Genomic DNA, 13,809 nt, shown 5'->3' on the forward strand with positions numbered 1-13,809 from the left:
TTGGCAATTTCTTGGTTTCTATCACTGGCACCTCCGTTATTTCCACTTCAAGTTTTGTCTCTTCCTTTGTGCCTTTCTCTTCTTCCCTCTTTATCACTATTTCCTATTCTTTAGATTTTGCCACCACAGGATTTTTGGGTTCTATATGAAATTAAGGTGCATCCATCATACATAGATCTGTGCCCTCAAGAATGTGGACCTTAGGTTTAGGTAAGTGGGAAGGGGTAATGTATATGCTGAGGTTAAAGGTAAAAGGTAGTGTATAGATAAGGTTAAGATGGGGAGGTGACTGTATTCGGTCATAGGTAGGCAATGGGTTGTTGGTAACATTTGGCCTTTGAGGTGGAGCTTGTAGTGGAGCTATGATTTTGCGGTCTATGAGATCCTGGATCTCATGGTAGAGACAAATGCATCGGTCTGTTTCGTGGCCTTATTGCTGGTGGAAAGTAAAGTATTTGGATGCATCATGCTTGGGTGGAAGTGGATCAAGAAAAGGTCGAGGATCACGAACTTTGAGATGGCCTTTTTATACTAGCATTTTTAGGGCTCGGGTTGGGGTCATATAGAGTGGATGGAAATCATGATTCAGGAATCAGTTTCGATTATAGGGTTGTGGGGTGGCATCGGCAAAAGGGTTGGCTGTTTTAGCTGATGTGGTGACAATACTAACTTCTGATGGCTTCGTGGTTATGTTACTACTGCTAGTAACATTGGAACCGCTAATGAAAGTCTTTCTCACGAGTTCCTTCTCATCTACAATGATCCCTTGTTTCATAGCATCTTCAATTTGGACTCCTATCTCGTGCAAATCTTTGAAAGTAAAGAGTGGGAGAACTATCATTTTTTTGTAACATCTTGCCATAAAGGTTCCTTACCACTATCCGGATCTGATCTTTTTATGAAGGCCTAGTAGTCATCATAGCTTTCTTAGCCCTCCATCTTGTTATGAATTCAACAATGCTTTCTTTTGGTTCTTGGTCAGTGGCTTCCAAATCTCGAGTGGTTACTTCAATTTGTGTATTGTAGGAGTACTAAGCGATAAATGTCTTGGCCAATTTTTCCCAACTTTGCCTCACTTTCTCCTCCAGTTTAGCATACCAAGTAACAGCAATTCTTGATAAAGTCCTCCCAAACAAAGACATTTTTTTTAGGACGAATCAGACCCATGGGTTTCAAAATATTTGGAAATAGGTGGATATATACCATAGGGTCTCCTAATCTATCAAATTGGCCAATATGTGGCATTTTGAATCTTTCCGGTGATTTAACAACTGCTTCTGTATATCGGTCCTCAATATCATGAATGGAATTGATCCCCCCTGAGATTTCTTAAACTTCTGTAACTTGGCTATCTTTAGCACAGCTAGATCAAACTCAACGATATCGAGGGGAAAAAATCCTTCAACTAGATATACCGGGATTCTAGCAGTAGGAGCCTGGGCCAATTCTTTTGGTTGCCTAAAACTTGGGAAATCCTCAATTGGTGGAGGTGGGTCTAGATCTAGATAACTAACTGCCAGTGGACGGGCAGTGGCTGCCCAAACCGATTGTTGCATCCGAGCTATGGCATCGCCTCAAGCGGCTATTGTGTGATTAATAGCATCCATGGACCGTTGAAGATTAGCAATCATTTCTGCGATGTTTGGAAGATTCCGAGCCATTGTAGAGACTAGAGAATGGTTTACCAGGGTACTAAATAGAGGAAATCTGAGGAGTGACTAATGTAAAATCTTCGAAGGAGATCTGAGAGGTGACTGATGCAGACCCTGAATCAATTGTGTTTGTCTGACTCTTCTTCTATATATTGATGGAAGTGACACTAACATTGGATGACCTTGAAGTAGATCTGTAGTTTTGTAGAGCCTACCAGCACGAGTCCACAAGCTATTAGGGGCGTCTGAACTTTCCAAATCTATGATAAACCAACTACCTAGCAAAAGAAAAACAAACAAAGAAAACAAAACACATATCAAACACAAAATCTGACATCATTTTGGCTCACACGCATATATTAGGGCATGAATCCGGAAATATTTCAACTCAATTATCACATCTGTACCACTGTATACTCCAATGAACTGTTCTGAACCTAACCATTGATATGAAATAATGAGCCCCTATATTGACCCTCATACATAGCATATAGCAAGTAACGTGAACAAAACACCCTTGTGGGGGCTTGAGATACCCTATCCTAGTTTTGGAACGAACTAGGGCTTCACTATTCAATCAAGCGGCATCACTGCATCGTAGACACAGGAGAGCATTATGTCCTAGTTTGTGGAAGTTGTTAGAGCTGAATATATGGACTAGGTCTGTAACACTTCATATTCCTTGGACTAGTGGGATTGCTCTTGTTACTCTTATTATTGTACTTGGAGCCTCTTTGATTCATTTTAGAGTATTGATTAGGATGGTATCATAATGGTAAAGTAGGATTGAACCAAAAATATTGATTCAAATAATTGTTCTATGTGTCTTCACTCTTTTACCTTTCTTTTTCCACACTTTGAATCTAGATGTGAGGCTAGAACCATTAGAAATCTTGTTTCTAGGGCTTCGATTTTGACACAAGAACAATCCAAAATGGAGTCTGAATGATAGAGTTATGCCCATTTGAAGTTTGAGTACTTGTGCTGGAAGCAATTCTGCTCGAGCGAACTTTTGACCACTCGAGCGGTCTATTGGATGTCAGCCACTTTGAAGTCACTTTTTGGTCCAAACATTTCATTATTTCTTCATCTCTTCTCTCCCTCTCCTGCATACCTAAAACCCTAGACCTCCAAACCTTGATTTCATCTATTTTTCACCAAGAATAATCCACCATAGATCTTGCATTAAAGGTGAAGATCAAGTAAAGATCAATATTTTGACCGATTGGATTGCGATTTCTTCGAAGCTCTCTTTGGGTTTTCATCTTATTGCCTCCGTTCCTGAGGTAGGGATATCTTTAACTCGATATATCTATGATTTGGGGTACATGTGTGGTATTTTCCTAAATATAATTATATATGAATTGATTTTTATGAATTAAAGTGGATTTGATGAATAAAAAGGGGTTTATACTCCATATTTTGGAAAAAAAACATGGCATAAATTGATTATTGCTATTGATGATATGAATTAACATTTTAAGTACAATAGAATAAGAAGTCCCAATTTTCCAAAAAAACTCTAGTTTTCAAATTTCATTTAATAATAGGTTTGGACAAATTAACTCTTAAATCTTGAAATTTAGTGAATGATTATGACAATCACTGCTACAAAAATGCTTAAAGATCGCACTTAATAAAATTAAAACATGACACTTTTAATAAAAGTATGATTAAAAAAATTAAATTAATATTTTAATCACACCTAATTTAATTAAGTATGATAATATTTATTTTTTTATGTCACTTTTCAATTAAATGTGATCATATCATATTTTTTTAGTCACACTTTTTAATTAACCACATTCTTATTCTGAAGCATCCTTATTTTGAATCTGAGGGAAATCGATCGACTCTCTCTGTCTAAACCATAATCTCTTTCTGTCTAAACCATAATCTCTCTCAACCGATTGATTGTAATGATCTGAAATGCTGGTGCGAAGCGGAGGTCTCGCAGTGCCTCCTCGAAGCTTCTCACTGTAACAATCTGAAAACTACGTTTGATTGCATCTCTGATCGGTTCGTCGATGTCAACTTCGTTGGTGTTGTGTGCTTGACGGTTTGAAAGACAGAGTTATCAGGTCGCGATGAATTGGCGAATAAGGTTCACGTTGAGTATGAAGAGTTCAAAACTGATGTCACGGGGTTGTTCCTTTATGTTCATGCTGGAACTGTGACTCTCATCAGGAAACTACTGGTAACGTGATTTTAGTCTTTGATTTTGATTGTATCTGTTCGATCAACTTCTTGTTTCTTGCTCTGTTCTATATCACAAAAGTCATTTTGATTTCATTTCACTTATTTTGAAGTGTTTCATATGTTAAAAATGCTAAATTTTCGATGTGTTCATCTACATGTTTGTTTATCTGCATTTTGTTGATCTTTACCTCTCTTTCTCTCTCGTTCACTCATCGTGTTATTTTCCTTGTGGCCTTCACTCTGTGTATTTAATTCAATTCAAAATCTGAAACCAAGTGCCATAGTGATTGTCTCTTATGTTTTGATTGACTTACGATTAAAATTTGCACTGATTATGGCCCAGCAATTTAGTAAATTAAAGACAATCTTGGAAGCATAAAGATTTATGGGCTGTAAATATCTGAAGGAACCAAAAAGTCATGGTACAAAAAGTTTACTCTTGGACTGCCTTTAAATTTGAAATTGAAGTTTTATGGCTTTCGGTACATACCCGAGTATATAATTGTTGGAAAACTATATAAATTTGACAGAGCTCCTTCTATCCGAATGTTTTGTTTCCTAATGATGGCATTGCAATTAAACATGTAGGATTCACATTGGAATTACCCAAGTATTTAAGTGTTTCCTATGCAACTATGCAACGATCAGAAAATTGGTAATGAGATCACTTCTGATGCCCATCTACTTCCAGCAACTAATGTCAATTACATAGATGGTCTTGTTATCTTTGCCTATATGAATTCGACAAGGTATCTCTCTCTCTCTCTCTCTCTCTCTCTCTCTCTCTCTCTCGCTCTTTCTCTCTCTCTCTCTCTCTCTCTCTCTCTCTCTTCTTTGTTCCTGTGCATATATTTCAACTTACTCCTTTTGTTTTCTTATTGGTTCCATTACATAACAGTGATCCACGAGGTCGTATAACGGCTACAATTATAGAACTGAAAGAAAAAACCTGCTTCAATCATGGCCCTTTTCTCCTGAAGGGGTCCAAACAAAATCACACCAGAGATCCTTAAGGTTTGACCAAGATTTTTAGTTTCCTTGATGGAGTTCCACTGTATTAGTTATTTCGTAATTTCATATATGTATCACAATTGGAATAATTTGATTTCTTAAATATTGTATTTTCTTTCTTCATATAAATTGAAGTTTAGTAATTCTTGTGTATGATCTTTTTTGCTAGACCTTCATTACTATATATGCTTGTCACATATCCTCTATGTGGTGTACCAGGTTTCTGTCCATAGGTGTTTTGACTTGTCTACCTTCAAAGGCCTTCTATGCAATTTTACTAAAAATGCCTTTCAAGATCATCTTCTTCTAACCAAGGTTGTCAATTAATTTTTCTTAGTCTATTGTGTTATTTTTCATCAAGCTTTTTTCATTCAGTTGACTTCATGCTTTCCTTAAAGTATTTGAGGATGCACCTTTTGCATAAGGTGGTTGCCCCCTTTTCTTTTATTTCTTTATTTATTTTTTGTTTCCCTCCTCTTTGTGTATAATATATATGTTCATGTTGTTTATGTGAAAATGATCACATTTGAGGTGGCTTGTGTTCACTGTGCCTGTTATTTTATTGTTTTGGATTTTGTTGGATCATGCCTAAGCTCTTGATATGAAGGGATATTGGCATATGGGTTCTGTGAGCAACAGAATAGACAATTTTCGATGACGGTGCCCTTTAGTTGTTTTGAGGATTACTTGTTGAACTTGGTGGAAAGAATAATCGCATATTACTTTTATTTATTTGTGTATATATATACATTTTGGTTTTGAAGGTTGAGGAAGTCCTAATATTCTTTTGTAAGTTCTATGGGAGATTTGAGTTATTTGGTAGGGAGCTTTTTTTTTTTTTTTTTTTTGCTCATCTCAATGTGCACATGGTGGTTTGCATTCCAACATTTTTTTTGTGTGGACTTTTCTTGCTATGGAAAGTGGCAAGGGGAACTGTTTCACTGTAGTCTCTAGTGAATTTCTCCAGCCAGTTTCCAATTAAGGCTTTGGTCTCAAGGGATGCATTCTACCAAACAAGACCACCCTAATGCTGAGGAAAAAAAAAAAGAAAGAAGTATTCCACTGCACACAACTTTGACTACTAAATGGTGCCTATTTGGTGGAAATAAAAACAAAATTAAGATGGTTATTTTCTGTTTATTTATTTATTATATATATAAGCAGAGAACTGCCGTAAACGCCATTGACTCTCAATTTGCATTGGGTCAAACAATGCCTTAGACTAATTACATATATGAAAAATGGCACCGTATCAAAATTTTGCATAAATATCACAAGAAGTGGTAGATATTGAGTCCATGATATTTAAAATACATTCTTTTGTTTTGCAATGTATGCACCATACATATGCTTATTTGATTAAGCATTTGCACAAGTGGCTGCTCTTAGTTCTGCCGTCTCAAATTGGAGTCACCACAGCATGAAACAAGGATCCTTTGGGATTCACAAATCCGAACTCATCTATTTGAGGCCTAAATCATGGATGGTATGGCCAGATATGTAAGCTCACCCATTTTGTGGTTTCAACAGAAGCTATCATAGGATTTAAGCTTTGAATGTAACATATAACTGTAGATCCTAAATGAAGGATACTTAGTGCTCGTTCGGGAAATTATTTTAGTTGGCTTTTTGGCTTTTTGATTGGGTGTTTTGGCTTTTTGGGTATTTTAACCAAAAAGCCACCATCCCAAATGGGGCCTTAATCTGTATTGCTTGTCATAATATGTTGTATGTGTTTCTTTTTCTTATTTAATTTTTTATGTGATGTGAAGCTGTAATTACCCCATCTGTATTATTTTGGTAATGACAAACATAAAAACTTTATTGATTTTGATGAAGATACTTCTTTTGATGAGAAAGTTAGGTTTCCTTGTTCTTTTTTCTCATGCCCTTTTTTATCATCATTCTATATATGATAATTCAACACCAAGACGCACTTCTTGTCATTGCCTTTTGACACTGGAAAAGTTCCAGTGTCATATATTCATTCAAATTCACTTCTGAATGTTCCAAGGCACTTTGTGTTTGACACTGGCATTTTTACATTTATTACATGGTTGTTAAACTAAGCGAGTGAATTATGAAACCCTTATTGCTGAACCATGTATTATTAGATTCATATTTTCATTGACTGTGATAAAGTTTTCTCCTATTTTCAAATTTGCTATGTCAATTTCTACTTTATTCCGTCTTTTAGGATACTGCTGACAGTCTTCCACCCGATGAACATGTAAAAGAAGAGCCTGATGAGTGTGACTGTACTTTTGTGCTGAAAGATGATCTTGGTTATGTTTGTCGAATTTGCGGAGTGGTTTAGAGAGGAATCGAAACCATAATTAAGTACCAGTACGCTAAGGTATGTATACCTGTTCTTGGAAATTTTCCATGCAAGTATGTGTGCTCATAATTATTATTCTGATTTTGATGTTAGCTGCTTAAATTAAATGTATGAAAGCTACTATGATGTTGTATAATGCATCTGGCAGTTTTTGTTCATCCTTATGTTATTATACATGTTTGGTCTGTTTTTCACTCCCTGCACGTGTGGTTACTAAAACTAAACGCTGAACTAGCTCAATGGAAGATTTCATGATTTTCCATACTGAGGTGTTACATGGACATACTTGCATCCCATGTTGCATGGACTCTTCTAAAAGTACTTGTGTAAGACACTTGATACTTGGGTAAGGTCGTACACATATGGGATATGTATCTGATATGCTATTTGGAGAAGCACCCAACAAATATGTACAAGCAGTCGAATTCACTATCTAACTAAGCATAAGACTTCCATTGTATACATAAATCTCTACTTGATGTTTGCAAACATCATTTTACCCTTAGAATATAAAATAAGTAAAAACTGTGAAATATAGACATATCCTAGTTACCTTGACATAAGAATCAGATGAATATGACATTTAGACTCATATATGCACCCGACATTCGTACTTGAGTCCATAAAACATGGCTTACATCAAAGGGCTGGAAGTGGCTTGGCTTTTGAGTTGTGATGGACCTTCAAAAGAGCATTTTTGTTTAAAGATCATTTTATGAAGGAAAATTCTATATATAATCCTATTTCTTACCTCATTTTCTCACTCCTAGACACAAGTGAATGGGTTCCATGTGTATTTGTTGACGTGGGCCCCATTGCTTTGTGTCTTGGGGTGAGAAAATGAGGTAAGAAATAGGATTATGCATAGGATCACTCTTTGTTGGCATCTTTGTTTTCATGAAGTGAATGCTTTGTGTCCTTCCTATTACTGATCTGATGTTCAAATAATGAATACTAAAAAATTCTGGGTTTATTTCATGTCTGATTGTCTTACACATTCAATTTGTTATGTACGTCCTAAATTGTCTGCTTCAGGCATTGGTCTAGTGACCAATTTTTAAAGTTCTTGTAGTTAGATAAGATATATTAAGGTTTTTCCATGGTCTATACAGGTAGTTGTTAAAGTAGTAAAATATGCTTTATTTGCTTAATTCTTTTGCAACTGGAAGACAAGGGTAATGATTTTTAGTGATTGGTTTTTGGGAGCTTAGGTTAAATTGGCTTGGGTTTGGGTTAACTTTTATGATATAGGAATTTTTTTCCATTTGTTCATCTTAGGTAATGCTTCCTTTTAAAAACAATACATCTTGTAGTCAAACTATTAAAAACAAATATATTTGAGCCAAGCCGAGCTAAACCTCACAAATAGTAAGTTTATTCATATACTTCTAGCGGTCTCTGAATTAATTTGTATTTTCATTTTTTAGGTCAGAAATTGCTTAGAGAGATACAAAATATGGTCAAAGAATTTAAGAAATTTATGTTTTAAGTTTTTTCATTTTTTAATATATGTAATCACAGTTAAAAACTTTTTATCAATTCTTTTGTTTATACTTTTAAACATTTAACTTTTATTTATGAAATATATGACGTTATTTCATTCAATATGTGGTGATTCAAAGGATAATATATAATTTGCATTACATTCTTCAAATGCGCATACAAAAATAATATTGATTATTCTTCAAATATGTTGAACTTTTTTTTAATCACATGCATTAGCTATGATGAGAAATACATATAACGTGTGATCTTATCTCATTTTTAATTGCATGTTTTATTAGATATTAATCATACTTAAAATTTGTGATTTAAATGTTTATTATCACAGATTTTATTAGTTATTAATCACACTTAAAAGATGTTATCTAAATGTTATTAATCACACTTAAAAGATGTGATCTAAATATTTATTATTACACGTAAAACGTGTGATGGAATTATTTTTTAATGGCACTCAAAACGTGTAATTAAAAATGACCTTTCTTAATCACTCCCAAAGATCACACTTTGACAAAACTTAAAACGTGTGATTAAACAACATATATCATACATAAGAGTGTGATCTATTCATAATTTTGTAGTAGTGAATGGTGTTGAGATACTAGGTTTTTGAACTTTCTTGGATATATGTATTGAGATTGGTAGATGTTGAGATTATGGAAATTGTGAGATTGGAAAAATTCTTTAATTGTTGATATTGTTAAATGTTGTGTATCGAACAAACCTTAGGGAAATTAGGATTGAAAACTCATGCATCATGTGCATTACGATTTTCTCTTGTGATCTTACAATATTGTGTTTGTTTAGAAAATGTTGAAAGGGGGTAAATAGTGTATGAGTCTGGGTAGTTGAGTTGGATTTTGGGAAATGGTTGTGTATTGTATTGATACCCGTATGGGGAGTTAAGGTGCCCAATTGTCCTGTCTTGAGCTTATCACCGGACAAATGTGGAAAAGTGTTTTTGAGTGTTCATTGATCCTGCCGTATAGTAGTCGATAAAAGTGGGAAAACAGATGATTTTGGGTGCTCATTCCCTGTCGTATTAATATTCGACAAATGTGAGGTATTTTCTGTATATAAATCTATGTATGTTGGTATAGTTTTGTGACACTTATTTGAGACGTCATAGTGTATTTACCACCCCATGGTTGTGAATGAGACTTTGAATGGAAATCATGCATTGAACATTTTCGTTTTTTTTTTTTTTTTAAAGATAAAATATAGATTTTGTAACAAGTGCATGGCATGATCATATGCATCTTGATTATTTATATAACTTGTTAATAGTATTTCTTATGGGGCAATAGCTCACCCCAAACTAACAGCATTTTAGGAAATGTTGGTGTGATTCCGCCGAAGTGACTGGCGATGGATATGTTTTGACTGGAGCATGAAGGCGCCCTAGATGTTACTTGTTGAAGCACCAAAGCTAATTTGTGGTTTGGGATTAAATGTCTATTTTTGTGTAATCAAAGACTATCCTTGAAAATGTGTATGCCATTTGGGCGCTTTACTTTTGTATTCTCTTACCCTCTGAATGGTTATTATTCATGACTGTATGTTAATGAACAATGATGTATATATTTCACTTGGAATAGTGCAATGATAAAGATATTATTTCGGGTAAAAGACTTGTTCTTTAATGGTATTCATTATAATGGTTGGAAAATATTTAATGAATTCATTGTAATGGGGTGCTTTCATTCACTAACCCTTCCCTTTTGTACCTTAGCTCCTGAATTGATAATCTCTGTTTATGACGAATCAGGTCCTTAACTTAGTTTTCATTATTAAAGGTTTCTTAATTCCCCATAAAATTAAGTGGCGACTCTTTTGATGTGAGATAAAAACAAGTTGGCACGACATAGGTGGAAACAACCCTTATTGTGGGATGCCTTTGGGTTTACCAAGGATGCCCAACAGTTTAGACTCACAATTTCTGATCTAATATCACTAGTGTAGTGTAAAATAGAAAATGAGAGTCCAAATCTAGCAATTTTTAGAGAAAACCCATTTTATTGCAAAACATTTGCCATGAATGGATTACATCACTAGATTTCAGAGTCGCCACGTGATCTTTTTGCGAAAATTAAGAAACCCGTGACACCTACCAATGGCCACCACCATCAAAACCAAAGTGTCTTGGCTCAGGAACTTAAGTATAAGAAGGGAAGATCAATAATTGTGCACCTCCTTCACCTGATCAAAAGATCGGTCTATACTAAGTCATGATGTGGTTTTTATAATCAACATATATACATGTTCCGGTTATTAATAACGCTACCATTACTATCTAAGGCATGCAAATATAGATTGTGCCATTAATTTTGGTTACGCTTTGATTTGATGCATTTTTTGAAAAGCCTTTTTGTACAAACTCGACAGCATGAGAATCAACTACATTCCAACATAAGCAACACAACCTGCATCCACTGGCATTCAAACAGATATCTTATTTAAGCACTTAGCCTCATGGTATGGCAATAAATATGGTATTTAACACACACATACAACATGCTAAAGCAAAGAAACGCTCACCAAGTACTCCAAGATGAGACAAAATAATATGTTATATACATATGCGTGATCTTATATACAACTAATTAATGGAAGACATACACGACATACACCTAGAAGTTTGGATACTGAGATATGCCATGGATATCACTTCAAGACGTGGAAAAATGCATGTATTCAGCTTTGAAAATAATAAATTCCACAAATGCGGATGAGCCCGAATGCATGAAAAAATAGATGCAATATATAGGCATGACAAATAAAATATGATATAATACTGAAAGCATGCAAATAAAAGGGTTAGAAAGACGCAGGGTTGGAAGATTATTACAACAATTCGAATGAGAAAGGAGGGGAGAGAGAGATTATTACAATAATGAATCGATTCAGCCAAACTACTGCTAAATCTAACAAATTATGCTAAGTAAAGCAAATAAACTATCTAGAAGCTCTAGAACTCCAAGGAGAACACTCCCCAAAAACTGTATACTCTGTTCTTGAGAGGAGGTATTCGGCCAAACACAAAAATGGGCCAGCTGAATAAGAAGTGATCGGCCGAATTCTTCTTCCGGCTGGGATTTAGGTTAGTGCAGAATTCCAGGACAGAGGCCAAAAGACACTTTCTGAGGGGTGCTCATCCCTTCTAACTCCTCTGCTCACAAGGATCACTTGGGAAAGAGGTGCACGGGCTATAACCCTCAACAATGATATAAACAAATATATAAAATAGATATTTTGCAATATATCCACAATTAAATGAATAAAAAATGAGAACAAATTGAAGCCCAAGAAATGGACAGGAACCTACATCTTCTCTTTGTGAATAAGGGTAAATCAATACTCAAATCCATGCTATTAAGGGGAGAGCATAGATTAATGCATATCATTTCTTGGTGGAAGCTTTGCTTATTGAAACAAGAGATTCATCAAATTTATTAAAAACTCCTCATCTAGTCATAAAATAAGAGTGCTTACACCCCTTTCTATGTTCACAAATTATTGAGAAGGGAGGTTTCAACTTCATTTGACCCAAAATCTCTTGTTTTACTTCCAAAATACTCAATGAAGAAGTAAGGACATAACGTTTCCAACACCAAATCCCATGGATCACCCAAGCAATTCTATGAAACAACCCATAGCACTCATTGACATTGAGTAAGGAATTGAAACACGTGGATTGATATACTTGCAAGACAGGATAAATGAAGAGGAGCAATGTAACAAGAAGAAAAGCTATTTACACCCCTTTCTATGTTCACAAATTATTGAGAAGGGAGGTTTCAACTTCATTTGACCCAAAATCTCTTGTTTTACTTCCAAAATACTCAATGAAGAAGTAAGGACATAACGTTTCCAACACCAAATCCCATGGATCACCCAAGCAATTCTATGAAACAACCCATAGCACTCATTGACATTGAGTAAGGAATTGAAACACGTGGATTGATATACTTGCAAGACAGGATAAATGAAGAGGAGCAGTGTAACAAGAAGAAAAGCTATTTTGCTTATTGAACTTGTGAATGGATGGCTAATAGTTACTCCCAAACACATTTACAAGGGTCCAATGTACATAAGCACTTGAATTTAAAGCAAAGGAAAGCAATAAAGTAAAGAAAGGCTATCAATTCAATGGATGAGCGGCTAAATCTACTCCCTCCACATCCATGAGGACTTGTTACATCTCTACAACAGATACATAGTGAAAACAAAGCTTGAAATAAAGAAAGGAGGACAGAAATATGATTAAAGGAGCAAGAATATCATCTCCTAGGAGGGTAGATCCTTTTGATTGACAAACTCCCTTTTAATCCCCTTAAGTCACTTTAGATGTATTGTTTAATGTCCAAGAGTCTTAGCAACGAGCTTAGAATCAAGCTTTAATAGAGTTTTGATGTCCAAAGCCAAAGGGTGCTAGGTAGGAGATGTGGTCAAGAGAGAGAAGGGTCAAGAGGCTCTTATGAGGTTCGGGCAAAACTTCCACCCCTTTGAAATGAGCTATCGAGCTCCATTTATAGAGCTCAGGTTGTAAATATCTTAGATATTTGTGGTAGGTAAGCAAAATAAACTGAAATTCCCAAAAATGCTCTGTACTCAGAACATTCAGCCGGCCGTTCCTCTTGGTGATCGGCTGAGTGTATTTTTGACCGGCCAACCTATGGTGTCCGACCAATCAGAAAACCAATCATCAAATCAACAAGAGAAAGTTAGCTGAATTGACAAGAGAAACAGGTATTTCAGAGGATTTCATCCCCTCCATTCATTCTTACCATATTCTTTGCCCAATTTGTTTGAAAGAATACAATACTTTGATTTCGAAAATATGAGCCTCAAAACATTGTGATAATGTCTAGAATTGCACCACTAAAATTCATTTTGAAATATGGTTTTCATTTTGGTTGAAAAGCATTTTGTCCAAAACAGGTCTTTAGATGGTTTAAAGCTTGGTTCTTAGGCTTCTTGCCATAGAACTTGTAAGGTTAATACATCTCGTGTTCATCATCGGGAACTCCAAAGAGAGCGCCCAAGTCTTAAGGTTAGTAAAAAATGGAGTGTCTACACTTATATCCGTAAAAGGCATGGCGTCCA

The 13,809-nt window shown here is 35.3% G+C and overlaps 1 long non-coding RNA gene across 3 annotated transcripts; it reads left to right on the forward strand.

Annotated features, from left to right (window-relative positions):
• Positions 1-3,462: 3,462 nt before the first annotated feature.
• LOC114267823 (uncharacterized) lies at positions 3,463-10,332 on the forward strand. 3 transcript variants are annotated; one of them, XR_003631064.2, is made up of 6 exons: positions 3,463-3,849; positions 4,440-4,600; positions 4,750-4,865; positions 5,082-5,177; positions 7,060-7,218; positions 10,029-10,332. It is a non-coding gene; the product is annotated as an uncharacterized LOC114267823 (long non-coding RNA). The 3 variants fall into 3 exon arrangements; XR_003631066.2 differs by having other exon boundaries at positions 10,037-10,332; XR_003631065.2 differs by lacking the exon at positions 5,082-5,177.
• Positions 10,333-13,809: the final 3,477 nt, after the last annotated feature.

This window comes from Camellia sinensis, chromosome 13, assembly GCF_055761805.1.
Source record: "Camellia sinensis isolate YWXY chromosome 13, ASM5576180v1, whole genome shotgun sequence".
Classification (NCBI taxonomy): Eukaryota; Viridiplantae; Streptophyta; class Magnoliopsida; order Ericales; family Theaceae; genus Camellia; species Camellia sinensis.